This window comes from Harpia harpyja, chromosome 7 (genome assembly GCF_026419915.1).
Source record: "Harpia harpyja isolate bHarHar1 chromosome 7, bHarHar1 primary haplotype, whole genome shotgun sequence".
Lineage (NCBI taxonomy): Eukaryota > Metazoa > Chordata > Aves > Accipitriformes > Accipitridae > Harpia > Harpia harpyja.
Window position 1 is genome coordinate 48559402 of NC_068946.1, and position 14872 is coordinate 48574273.

Genomic DNA, 14872 nt, shown 5'->3' on the forward strand with positions numbered 1-14872 from the left:
CAATTCAAATTTTTCTCCTGTGACTGTAGTCTTTTATTCAAATATACTGTATATAATTGATTTTTAAAAGGGCTGTAGGCTAACTTCACATCCAAATCACAAAAGGGGCAATTCTGTTATTGCACTGAATTGTCAGCATGATCAGTTCTGGAACTGATGTTTCCTTCAGAGCAGTGAAGCTGCCTGGTGTAAGCAGGGAAGCTGGGCACAATACCTGCACCTGTGCTCAGAAGAGGTGCTACGGCAGTACAAAGCTGTGCTGGTTTTCAGTCATTTCTCCAATAATCTGAATGGAGCTCTATTGCTGGATGCACACGTCATCTACAAATAATTTTTATTTATCAAAGAGGGAACAAGCAACTTAGGAGAGACATCAGAAATTAGCCATTTACAGTGAAATCAGGAAAAGGGGTTAGAATAACATATTCATAACATAGAAAGAAAGGAACAAGTAGGTCAGTAACAGACAGGATGCAACAAGATGTAGCACTTTTGGTATGAAACCATCAAATATTCAATTTGTTTGAGGGATTCTGGCAAAAATATTCTAGGTAGGTTTAAGGAGGTAAGGATGTATGCAACTACATCCAAGTGTCCTTCCCCAAAATGAACACAGTTATATGAACTGTGATCACATAAAAGCTGTAATTACAGACTTAGCAACTAATGTAATGGGGCCTATGCACTGCAGGCCAAAACATACCAGCATATGCAATCTTAGCGTAAACTAAGAGACTACGCTTAAACGCATACAGATAGAGAAAAAACAACACTTCATTATTACTTTTTCAAGAAGTAATACCTTTAGTGAATACTGGAACAAATGTGTTACATAAAATCAGAAATACTGACCCGTATAACTCTAATTCATGTAAAAATTTAAGTTCATATATGCTTTTAGCTGGTAAATAATGAATGTCACAGGCTTCAACAGCCCCATTTAAGGACAAAAATACTTACCTAAGTAATTTGCTATATCCCTGTGTTGGAACAATAATGCAGGCTCACATGGCATTCAGCCATGCATCTCTACAATTAATTCTGTTAACAGTATTGCAACATCTAAAAGGTTTTTTTGCAGTATAATATTTTAAAAGAATTTGATATTCTAATATAGTTTGCTACTTCTGTATAGCTTGGCGTCTACTTAGATACCCACAGGGTAATAAGGAGCAGCGTGTTTATTTGCACTGAAGTATCCTTCCTCACTCACAGCACATAGAAATGGAATTATTTTTAAAAGCAAAGAAAAAGATGTTACCCAGAAAATTTGGGGTTTTGTCATATTATCCCTAAAACAAAGCATCTATTTCTGACAGTATCTACCACTCAGAGTATGTCTATAGGAGTTCTCCCCTTGAAGCTGAAGTAAAATAAGCAGGATTTTCTGCTGATGAATGGAAATATTTCTATGGAAGGTACATAGTTTGCTTCTTACGCACCAAGACATCGAGATTTAACCTTTCATAGTTCATGCAGCTATAAGTAATTTTCATTTAAGCAAAATAAACTTTTCAGTACCTCTGTTATAATACTATGTAACAAGGTATCTGGAATAGTTTGACCATCTGTAGTTTTCCAATATTTATTCCTTTTTCATTGAAATGAAACTCTAATTAGTGAATTACCACCTGTTTATATTTACCAACTGTTTAAATAAACTTTCTAGTATAGATGTAAATTAATGTGTTCTCAAAGAATACTGAAGTATCACCTTTCAAAACAAACAGACCTTATTGTTAAACAGAACAGATAATATGCTGATTTTTTAGATGCATTTTTAAATTAGAGTGGCAGCCAAATGACCTGCAGTATACCTGGATATTTTTTTGTTGAAAACAATATAGTTGTAAATTGGGGAGAATAATTTGTCATGGTTTTCTTTGGCCAGAGATCAGCCTGAGTTTTCAAAACTGAGACTACAGGCTGTAATATAATCTCTATTGTATTCCTTAAGAGAAGTAAGTCTTCCGATGCCATTTGTATGATAAAATAAGCAAAGAATGAACACACACTTTTTTAGCACCAATTTCAGTTCCACAACTGTTACTCAGGAGACAAAAAAGCTCTCCCCTTAAAAAAGAAAAAAGCTTCAGATATAGTCCCCTATATCATGTGCTTCAGCTGCAGGAAGGTTTTTCATTTTCTCAAGAAATTTACATTTGGATTGACCTACACAAGGTTTTTCCAGTTATGATTAAAAAAACCCATAAAACATTATTTGCATACTTTCAGGAGAGATAAAGACCACCTACAACATCTGTAAAGTAGCTATATATGTAAATTGACTGAATACAGCAGAGCCTCACCAAGCCTTTTTGTGAGGACAACCAAAAGAAGGAGATGGTATCAGCTAAGGATTCTGAGGAATTGCATACCCCATACGCTCTGCTGGAAATCCAAATAAGCCCATTTCAGTAGTTTCTCCTAAAAACTCCAAAAAGCACAAACAGATATGTTTTCATGTCAATTGTTTACGAAAAAACAGGTAATGTAGTGAAATATTTATTATTGCAAAGTCACACTCAACTCAGCACAAAGCTCATAAAAACCATGAATATCCATCTGTACTTATAAAGCTAACTAGTAGTAAATGTAAATTAATATGTGCATAAATACTATAATAATACATAGACAAAGCAACAACACAGACATCACATTTTAGATAATAAGCAATGAATGTCATAATTCGATTTCAGTAAAAATATTAGGATTACAAAGTTTGTGGTGTTTGTGCTAGCATGTAACTTCTCAAATACATTCCAGTGAGGTCAAAAAGTATGTATCAAAAGTAGTTAAATAAATGTTTCTTGTACTTTTCATGGACATTCATAACAAGCAGGATTTTTTTAATAACACTTAAAACATTTTCTTGTGATACATCACCATCGACACTAGCTGATAATAAAATCAATCTTGGACAGAATACTTTAACAATTTTTTTTTTTTTAAAACAAGGTTTCAATTCCCTGGTGCAATTATGGAACTTGAAATGTAATTCTCTTTAGAACTGCAAAGGAATTAGACCAGAGAAACCCTGTTAAGGGTAAAGCATGATAAAAAGAAACAGCTTCAAAGACCTCTTTTATACTGCTGTTGCCTCATGTCATGTTATATTCTAAGCCTGCGTTGTGTTAATGTCTGTGACAGGACAATGAGAAAAATCAGAAAGGAATGAAATCTGTGTAGCTTAGCATTTCAAATAGTCACCGAAAAACATTCGCTGTTGTCCTATTGTGATTTAATATCCTACATTGGGATGTGCCTTTGAAATGCAATAGTTACTTGGTAGGATGTTGACAGAATCATCAATAATTATCATTTCACTGAACACTGTAAGGGGGGAGAGCGAAAACCTAGTCTTTAGTCTGATACCACACAGTGGGTAACGGAAATTTTTCTTTACATTACTGTTGTGAAAATTGTATCTTATTTTGAGCATTTCACATTAACAAAAACACTAAGCCTACAACAGATACTGAAAAGCCACAGAAAAAACCAAAACTGTTCAACTCTACACTTCCACAGAAAATCTGGAGAGATCTGCTTCTGTAAAAGACCAGTCTACAGCACAATCAGAAAGGCATGTACAAAGATAGCTTTGTCACATCTGTCCATGCTTTTCCTGGTCAACTCCAAAGCGTGTCTCTTAATTAAATTTGAACCATTAAATGAAATATAAAGCACAAATTTTAGTCTAAGCTGAACAAATTACTATTAAAATTCATGGACCTTTATGATTTCTTCAAATTAACCACCCAACAAAGCCTTATTGTACAGGGATGTCCTGGTTTTGGCTGGGATAGAGTTAATTTTCTTTCTAGTAGCCGGTATAGTGTTATGTCTTGGATTCAGTATGAGAAGAATGTTGATAACACACTGATGTGTTCAGTTGTTGCTAAGCAGTGTTTAGACTAAAGGCAAGGATTTTTCAGCTTCTCATGCCCAGCCAGCAAGAGGGCTGGAGGGGCACAAGAAGTTGGCACAGGACACAGCCAGGGCACCTGACCCAAACTGGCCAAAGGGGTATTCCATACCATGTGACGTCATGCCCAATATATAAACTGGGCAGAGTTGGCCTGAAGGGGATCGCTGCTCGGGAACTAACTGGGCATTGTTTGGCGAGTAGTGAGCAATTGCATTGTGCATCACTTGTTTTGTATATTCCAATTCTTTGATTATTATTATTGTCATTTTAGTATTGTTATTATTATTAGTTTCTTCATTTCTGTTCTATTAAACTGTTCTTATCTCAACCCAGGAGCCTTACTGTTTTTTTCCCCGATACTCTCCCCCATCCCACTGGGTGGAAGGAGTGAGCAGCTGTGTGGTGCTTAGTTGCTGGCAGGATCATGACAAGGCAAAAACATGTATTTCCATTTTACTCATTACATATATGCCAATTATCTATATTATTGATTAGCTCTGTGAAATAAATGTCACTTAGTACGTTTCCTATGTGTGACAGGATTGGAGGTATGGCCCTAAAGGTTTGAACCCAACAGGACTGAATTGGGAAGCAAGACCTCAAATTTGAAATGTCATTTTGGACAAAATATTAGGAGTATTTATCTGATTGATTTCCTTGTTTGAGGACCGCCGCCCTGGTTCTCAGAAGAAAGGCCCTACTGCACCAGTCTCAATGCAGGATCAAAAAGGCGAATGCCCGGGAAGTTGGAGCAGAGCCAACAGCACTCATTGCACCCAGCTGCCAGGCACAGGGTAAGTGTGGATTTCCTACTGTTTGTCTTTCAGGATCATAAGGAAGCATCACAGTTTCCCAAAAGCCAACAAGTCACAACTCAAAAACCAACCACTGATCACTTTCTTTGGCAATTCCTATATTGTCTAAACAGAGCCCAAAGCAGAGCAAATAGAGTGAGAAATAAAACACTGTTATTTTCCTCTGTGTTTTTGATCTCTATTAGCCTCCAGTCTTCCACCAGGATGAGGATGATTGATTCATAGAAATCACACAAATGCAGGTTTTGCTACCCTGGAACGTAGCTCCTTCATGCAAGGATTCACAATTAAAAATTTGTCTTTAAAGTCCTATTGTCTGTACTGTAAGATGAAGCAGCTTAAGATTGGGTTAGTCGATACATCTTTCCTGATTGAGTATTTCCAACTTAGAGAATGAAGGATGTCCCTGGATAGCTGCATTTGTTTGCAGCCGCCCTAAACTGCTCCTAAACAGGAGCAATTAATATCAGCTTTGTTCTGTCCTTCTATATCTTGTTTATTACTCTCTGATTCAGCAGAAAGAGAAGGAAGAACATCAAGAACATCCTGATTCCACTTTATCAGTAAATCTTCAAAAACTAACTTTCACTGTATTTAAACAAAAAAGCATGATGCAGCTGGAGGCAAGTAAGTCCATCTACATCACCTAAAAACTGAAATTTGTCTCCATGACTGTCTTCAGTAACCACTGATGCCTTTCAAACTTATGTTTGAGAAATATTTTATGACTTCAGTCTTGTTTGACTCTTTTTAAAAATCCATACAGTGACAGTAAATATAAGTAGATCTTTATGAAATAATTCATCTCAAAATCCCATATGTTTTAATTTAAAATTAGGAGTATTCAGTTAATCCATTCATGAGACTCTTCTGTAATGTCTGATAGTTTTAGGTAGATCATCTCCAATTTTAATAGTTGTTTCCAAGAAATGGTCTTGAAAAGAGAAAGGATGGCATAAACAGACATTTAGATAGTCTCTGAATATAACTGAATCATTTAAAAAATTCATCTATAGATATATATGCCTCTAAAAATTCATCTACAGATTTCCACTTGTGGTAAGAGAGACAGTCCTGAAACATGAGAGAAAGGAACTGGAAAGATTATATTCACAGTGACACAAATGCTGTCCTGATGGATGTGAAGAAAGATTTGCTTTCTCTTTCCAGGGTTTATACTATTGCTTCCTCTGTTGAAATTATTTCTAGAAGGATTTTGCTATTGAAGGCAGTCACACTATAGTGAAAGCTATTCAAAACAAAGAATGGTGGTGTTTGCACAACTGCCTGGTGGAGTAGCTTCACTCTGGGTTATTCACAGAGTGGGGAATAACAGTGGACAGTGTCCCAAGATGCTCATGTGAGTAAAAAAGAATGGTGGAGAGGAGATGCCAGTCCCATGTCAATAAGATGGAAAGGAAATGGATTACAATGTTTTGCTTTATTTGGCTATGACACCTCAATAATTTAAAAAGATCACTATGTGAAAGTACTATATAAAATACATCAAAGAAAGGATATTCCTCAAACAAAAGACTTGGAAGGACAGAAATTAAGCAGCCAAAGTGGCATGTATCATCTTACAGGACTGTCTGCTTTCTTTTCGCCTTGGACATCTTTGAGTTTTGTGGGAAAATTAGGAATTGGAAGGTGTAAATCCAGAACTGTCAGTCCATTCTGTGTGGGAGAGAAAAGCAGAAGACACTTGGAGAGTAAAATGTTATTCACTACAGCTCACCATGCAAAGTGGGAAATGTCAAATAAGACAAACTTCAAGTTTGCTAAAACTATGAACAATAAATATCCAATTTTAAACTTATTAAATGCATTCCATGAAATCAGAAAAAATAATAAGTAGAGTGTAACAAAAGCCTATGTCAACAACGAATAACGGAATTCCAATACCTGTCTCGGTTGCAGAGGAAAAATCATAGGAAAGGTTGGATATACCCTACTGGCATCGCAGGACTGAAGTGAAGTAGGAGGTGGAATCCACAAAAGTGCAGGACAAGTCCCCAGTTCAGCCTAAAGGAGTTCTGCTGGACTCTATGATGGCACTGTGGTTCTTTTCAAAGGGGTATTCTTTCCACAGTCAAATTGCTCAGAGGAATTAACAAATTTGGAGAAATACAGTTTGAAAGTGGACATGTTATAGCCAGCACCCCAACTGCTCCACCTTTCAAATGTGCCCCTTTCCCAGTACTGGAATTACAGATGGCCATAAATCCGGACAAGACATTTTATTATGCCATGCTTCAGACAGAAACATTGCCAACTCTGTTAGGCTTATGTTTCTGCAGGGCTTGCACAATGTAACTGAAGGTGAAGTGGTTAGACTTCTATAGCTCATGCAGTCCTCTAGTTCTGAGGTTTTGTAACCCCTGTAGAACTACTACACCCATCCCTTCACAGGCATACATTTCTTGAAAATAGCTGCCTGTTAATATGACAATGCAAAGAAAATTACATATTGCAAAGCTTTATATTTATGTTCAAAATTAAAATGAAAAACAGGGGCAATTATCTCAATGACTACCCCACAATCTCCTTGTTATCATCAGCTACAGCAAACACAAGATAAACACAAAGTTCTTTTTGCTCTTACTCTCTCAGAACTTTTTCATCTCACCTGAAACACTGGGCTACCTCAGGTGAACACTTTTACTCTGCTTGAGTGCAGAGCGAGCCAGGTCAGACAGAATCATGAATAATAAAGAAAAAAAGGAAAAATATTCTTGTCTGAGATTCCTAAACTGTCACCTAAAACATGAATAATGCTTGACATGCCAGAAGTTAGAATTTCAGCTACGTTTCTCATATGAGAAATTGTAACAAAATATTAGCTCACACAATCAAAACCAAAGTCAATATTCAGTTACACAGACGGTAACAATATTACAGTCTGTTGATGTAATTTAAAGTTGTCTACGCAGCTATTAGCACATCGTATTCCTGTTATTCTTTGGAGTTTTCATCCCTGTTTTCAGCCAATCTTTGCTTTTACATAATAAAGTCTACTATTATTAAATCCCTGCTCACCTAGTAGAGGTGAGAAAACTGTAAGAGGTTAAACAAGTTTAACAAAAGGCAGGAAAGCAAAAAAAAAAAAAAAAAAAAAAAAACACCAAGAGAAACCATTTAACTTTCTGCATCTCAGTTTTCACGAGAACATTTAAAAGAATGGATGCTCACAAACCAACAGCTCTGATGACTGCCTACTAGTAACAGACTGCTAAGACACACTGCCTGCAACTCAATACTATAAATTTGCAGCTGATACAGTTATGTGGGAATGCTGCTAAGAGAAATTTTTGTATGTTCATTTGTGTACAACACCCTCTTATTTCACCTTTATACATAAATATATAAGAATATCTACCTATCTACCCACCGGACAGTGGAATTCCTTCCCCCATTGTTGACAGGGGAATTGATGGACTGCCCTGTGTAGTGCCTCTTTGCAGATACATTCTATGCAATTAAAAAAACATATAGCAATTGGAATACCTAAAAAATATCACATATCCACAAGCACCCTGACAAAGATATTGATCGCTATGCAGACTAGGCAAAAAAACCTACACTAGTGGTAATTTAAGATCAACTTATCTGTATTTTAGTTTACAATACTCATAATTGAGTCTCATCTGATATTCTCTACCGCCTTCCAAACAACCTCCATCTTTCTGCACTTTTCACATAATCTTACTTCGCAACCTGCTAAAACCATAGCATCTAAAAGGAGTTTTCATCTCAACAACAGTTCTGTTACCCAGTAATGCCATACTATCAGTCACATCCTCAGCTGGTTTAGGTACTTCGATTTAACGGATTTAACTAGAGCAACGACCGTTGTTCTTGACTGGAGAATCTTGACTCCTGCTGGGAGTCTGTTCTACAATATAGAGCTGATGTATTCTATACTTTTTATTTGTAGCAAAAAAGATCTCTGATCTTCAAGAGTTTCACATTTACAGAAGATCAATAAATGACTGAAATCTCATGCATGTTGCATGTTACTTGTTACATGTGTAGCGTGAACGTACATGTGCGGTGTGAATGCAGAAATGCAGCGCAGGAGTGGTATAGCTGGTGATAGACGTATCAATCACGGTTATAAACAACCTACTCGTAAACCCTGAAATACTTACGGTAGTTTAAACAGGAACTGCAACGCTTCAGGGCTATTTTATTTTTATTTACTAACATTTTAATTACAGCCTCTGTGAAACATTACACTGCAAATAGTTGAAACCTTCCCAATCTTTCTCTGTAGAAATTCAGCTTCTACACTCAGTTTATTGGAGAAGCAGAAAGTATGGGTACCAAAGAGTTAATCACCTTCCAGCAGTTGCTAGGTAACATACTCTGCCATCCCTGCATCCCCATCCCAGGCTGTTCAACAAAGTCTACTGAAAATCACTATTGCTTCATCTTAAATTTCATTACTTGAGCACATGTTTCTCTCTTCTCTTTTCCAACCATCCCCCCAGCAGCCAGAATTGATACTGAACAAGTATCATCCTGGAGTAAAACAGACCTAACCTTGATTCAACCTTTCTTAAAACCCTGCTGGTTTTCTCCTTTCCTTGTACCCCAAACTGCAGGCCTGCCTTGTTAGTCTTGCTGTAGTGGCAACAGTGCCGAGAGCTCCCTGGAGCAGGAGCTGCAGGAGGTGGCCCCAAAATGCACAACACAACCTCTGGCTGCCACCAGATGAACCTCTGCTCCCCTTGTGCTCTTCACTGAGTCTTAATTCCCACCTACTGTCCTCAGCTAGTTTATAACCTAGAGAAAACCATATTTCAGTCATATACTTCTGAATTTATTGTTTTTTGTGAAATCACTTCCAATCCAATTTGAGAGTGGGGCTTTTGAGGGGGTATTGTGTTGCAGTTTTTTTTAAAGAAAAATCATCAGTGCTATCACAGACCAGAATGAACTCAAAGCACAGAAAGCCAATGTCATTTCAACAAAAGCAGAATGGGGGTATTAAATAGCTATTTCTGAATTCTATTACAGAGAAAAGTGAACAACCTGCTACTCATTTTTGTCACTAGGTGAGTTTTCCACACCAAAAATTCAGCTGCTATATTTCACAGCTCTTCCTCTGTTAGGTTGACTTTCACCTCTAACAAATGGTCTTCAAAAGACCCATGATGCTACAGAAGGTGAGGTCTCCCATAGCAGACTAAATTTCACTGCTGATTTTTTCATCGGCTCCAAGTTAATGTATTTTAAAATATGCTGATTCCAAAATAAAAGCTTTGAATCTCTCTTGAATTTGAACTGCAGGTGCTGCAGCGATAGATGATTGTGCATAGGGCAAATCCAGTGTCCCTCCATGTGCATGTCATTAGCACACACAGTAGAAGGCATTTCCTGATTGCTAGGACACAAAAATCACCAGACCATGCAAAACTAAAACAATCTAATTATTTTAGTCCTATAATGAACACTCTCTGTTGGAATTAAGTTTGATAAAAACATGTTTTTGTTAGTCAACAGCTCTATGGAAAAGCCAATGGTAAGAAAAGGTACTCAAAAGGACATCCCATTAACTTCTAAAGGATTCAGCTGCATTTTGGTTTGGTTTTTTAACTTGTAAAAGAAACAGGAACATTAGATACAGGCTAGTCATAGAGATTACTGGTAAAAGATTTTTAGTTTTAAACTGATTTCCTTAATGCTCTATTACTAGATGTTCCAAATATTTTTATTTAAATTAAATACCAACAATTTCATTAAAAGTCTTTAAAAAATGGCCAATTATTGAAAAATAGTAGGTTGTTTAAATACCATATCACTATAATTAAGTGAGGAAAAACTAAAAAAAAAAAAGTAAAAGAGATTATGATTATTTTTTAGAGTCTGATTAACAACCACAACCATTTTTCATTACTTCCCACTTCTTTAACAAGTCATTGGGCCTTACTGCTTTAAGCCCTTTATCTTTATTGTTAGCAGATGCTAACTGAAGGGGATAGTTCCCTACATTCTAATTAAACCATTTTTTAATTCCCACTCTGAGGGCATAAAAGCTTGAGAAACAAAATGATTACTGACTGGTACAGAAGTTCAATCGATACAGCCCAATTCATTCATCATGTTGCTTTATAATCCAAATGGAATACTCATTACATGTTACAGAGCAAATAAAACAGCCAGTATGTTACTGTCAGGCTACAAAAGCAACACCACTAATTACTGCTACTCTTGTCTGAGAAAGGGTTTGGGGTTTTTTTGGTGTTCATGTTCGCAAAACATTACATACAAGTATGAATTAAAGGTTTCTGCACTAAAGAATGTCTTGATAATATCTTTTGATTTACTCAGAACTCCTAAAAAACTTAATTTTCAAAATTTAGGCTTTATGTGATCCATTGGTTTTTTGTTATTGGGGGTTTTTTTTCAATTCTCATTTTAAATTATGTTCAAAGTTCTCTCTGTGCAAAAAGTGGGCAGATGCCTGGGACTGTGGATTGCTGAGGGCAGCAAAATGAGGACAGGACAGCTGCCCACTCTGTCTGTGCCAGAGCGCTGGGCTGAAGGGTGCTCCTCCCTCCTGGGAGCATGGGGTGCCATGGAGAAGGTCAGTGTGTATCTGAAAGTGTGTGGTACGAGAGCTGTCAGTCTGAATTTCCAGTTCTCTCCATCCATCCCCTCTCTATTGCCATTTTCTTCCTCTTCCTGTAACAGCCTAGCTCTCACCTCTCTGCCCCAGAACAACAAACTCCTGCACCTGCAGCACCACCAAGCAGCTGAGAGGACGTCCTAGGTAAGTCTACACATTAGATTGTTGAAAATAGGGTATATAAACCTTCATTAAGTTTCATCTCCTGAAGCCACAATCAGATCTAACTACCTTAAAGGCAGCTGAAATGTACCTAAATTCCACAGCATAACATGTGGGGGCACAAATATTACCTCAGGGAACGTCATGTTAAATTTGAGAGGGTTATAGAGTGCCATAAGATCCTCAAAGGGAGAGTAAAAACTAAAATATAGCAATTGGAGTGAACCTTCCCTGCTATTGCTTACACACCTTCACATTGATAGCTGGCTCAGCTCTGAGAGGGAAAGAAATACCTGCTTCTTTTCTCTTTTCTGAGAGCACTCAGTCAGGACTGTCAAGTCCATATACTTGATAAAAATATGGCCTGCTTTGGGAGGCAGGGAAGATGATGGTGCACATGCTAGATTACCTCAGTGTCTCGGGGGTAGCAGCTCGTAACTGCTCGCATCTCTTACCAGTAACCAACTGTATGGATATCAGTAACTTTGTTCCCCTGCATCTCCTCAAGAATCAGCCAGGTCTGAAGGGCAGTCCTGGTCATTCCCAAGCAGAAGGAGTCTCTCCTGTCTTTTTTTTTTTTTTTTTTTTTAAGCAGGGTCCTGTTCTCAGCCAAGGAGACCTGTCTGCTGCATACCAGGTGGTGCTGGTGGGAGGAAGGGAACAGGCACCTTGCCTGCCCAAACTGACAGTGGCTTAGAATAAGGCTAGGGCAGGTGGGCTGGAAAAGACCAAGTGAGCAAGGAGCCTAATTAACATTAGGTCCTAAATAGTAGGGTTTATAAATTACTCCAAGACAAAAGCAAAACCTATAATGTGTACAGGGAAAGCCTCATTTTAAATTTAATCTGATGCTCTTCAATGATTTCAGGAGGACTACTCTCATTTTGACCCTCAAAGCAGAAATACTGATACCAGTCCTAACGCCAAAATATAAAAGCAGATGAAAAACAATTAGATGCAAGCTGGAAATGACAGACCCACAGAGTCATAGTTTTGAGTTATAAAGTGATTATTATTTTATCTATAATTCTTTTTGAGTGCTACATTGTTTCAAGCATTATAAAAGCAGATAATGATAGTCATTGGCCTAAAATGTTTGCAACCCAGGGAACCAAACAGGAAGACGGATAGCAAGACACAGCATATTATTAGAGTAGTTTAGCTATTTTTTTCATTAAGTATTATATTAGAATGGAACATCCTAGTCAGGCTAGAAATCTCATTTTAATGAGTTCTGCAGGAATAAACAAAACCGACAAATGCACATATCTTGTTAACGCTACAGCTATTATAATTATTTTCCCTAAAGGAAAAAACAAATAATCATATTCAGGTTAGTATTTAGTGATAGCTGTATGTGTTTAAAATATGTATATACCTATGCATAAATGTATATGTATGTATATATTATTCATGTATTATATATTTTCAAGTCCCAATAGCTATTTCCCAGCCTGATCATTATTATTACCTAATTTCTTACAGATGTCAAATGTAAAATTCACTTTCTACTAGGTAAACTGGACCAGTTAAATAATCTTGGCGTCCCTCCCCGTGGCAGGGGAGTTGGAACTATATGATCTTTAAGGCCTCTTCCAACCCAAACCATTCTGTGATTCTATAATTCCCAGCTGCCCTGGTTTCAGCTGGGATACAGTTAATTTTCTTCCTAGTAACTGGTACAGTGTCTTTTGGATTGAGTGTGAGAATAACGTTGGTAACACACTGATGTTTTAGTCGTTGCTAAGTAGCACTTATCCTAAGTTAAGGATTGTTCAGTTTCCCATGCTCAGCCTGCAAGCAGGTGCACAAGAAGCTGGGAGGGACCATAGCCAGGACAGTTGACCCAAACTAGCCAAAGGGATATTCCATACCATAGAATGTCAGGCTCAGTATATAAACTGGGGGGAGTTGGCCAGGAGGGTTGGATCACTGTTTGGGCATCAGTCGGTGGTGAGCAATTGCACTGTGCATCGCTTATATTTTCTTGGGTTTTATTTCTCTTTTTGTTATATTCCTTTTCATTACAATTATTATTATATTTTTTAAACTAGTTATTAAACTGTTATCCCAACCCACGAGTTTTACTTTTTTTCCCCAATTCTCCTCCCCAGCCCACTGGGGGGTAGAAGTGAGCAAGCAGCTGTGTGGTGCTTAGTTGCTGGCTAGGGTTAAACCATAACACAAGCTTGAAGTGCAATATTGACATTAATGTGCCATTCCCTTTTAAAGATCATATATATTCAGAAAGTTACATGACAAAAAGTTGCAACAAATAGCAACAAAAATGCTACAACAATCAATTTAAGAGGCAGATTAGCTAATCTAATTCTGCCACTCACATTTCCATGCATGATACTTTATTCTACTAGTAGTTTCAGTGCTTTCAGATGCTCAGAGACAGGTACTGTTTCTCAGAACATGCTGATCATTAAAATTAATAATCTGAAGGAACCTCAGTTTAGACTTTCAGAAGCTGATGTATTCCTATTTTGAAAATTCAGGACAAATGCAGTAGTTTGAGGCTTTTGGTTATTTGAATTTTTAGAGTATTTTTATTCTCATAGGCAATCTTTATTATCAAATTTCAGTGTGCACAGAACTTCTGTGCTAAAGAAACAAAGTTTTAAAATGTATCCAAAATGGAAAACACAGCCAAGCCTTAATTTATATTTAGGCTGGTGAACAAAAATAGGAGTATGATAAGCCAGCAAAGCATATACAAAAGAAAAACCACCACAGGCACCTAACTTAATAGGCAGGGTAGCAAAAGAGGCATTGGATGTTTTGGAAAGGGAGTAGACATTTAAATCACGTACACATCATGAACTAATTATATAAGGGAAGAAAAGAACTTGAGAGTTACAGGTTCAGCTGACAGGCTGCAGTACCTCAATTAAATTACAGAGGCACAACACAGGCAACAAAATGCAACTTCTTGGCTGTATGTGCATTCCCACTGCAGAACAATCTTGCAAACAGATTTCAAAGTGCTGCATGGAACAGGGTGATGTTAAGACAAGAGATGTTGCTATAGATGCTAAAGCAGCTTCAGAAATACCAAAATCCACATGGGAATACATTTGGGGTTTGTCCACCCTTTCATGACATATCAGTTGAGAAGACACTAATTACTGCTCACATAGATTCACAAATAGCTGCTGGTATGTATTTAGATTCCCTGAACTAGTCTCAGTACAAGTAGTAGTTAAATACCTACACTTTAAGATTACCCCATTTAAATCAATAGGACTACTCAGTTAATATTACACACATCCTTAATAGCTTCTCTGGATCAGGATTTACTGCATGTGCTGGTTTTGGCTAGGGTAG

At 37.2% G+C, this 14872-nt stretch overlaps 1 protein-coding gene across 1 annotated transcript in view; it reads right to left on the reverse strand.

Annotated features, from left to right (window-relative positions):
- Nucleotides 1-14872, reverse strand: part of DPP10 (dipeptidyl peptidase like 10) — a 564677-nt gene that overhangs the window by 454001 nt on the left and 95804 nt on the right. The gene's annotated exons all lie outside the window — the stretch shown is intronic.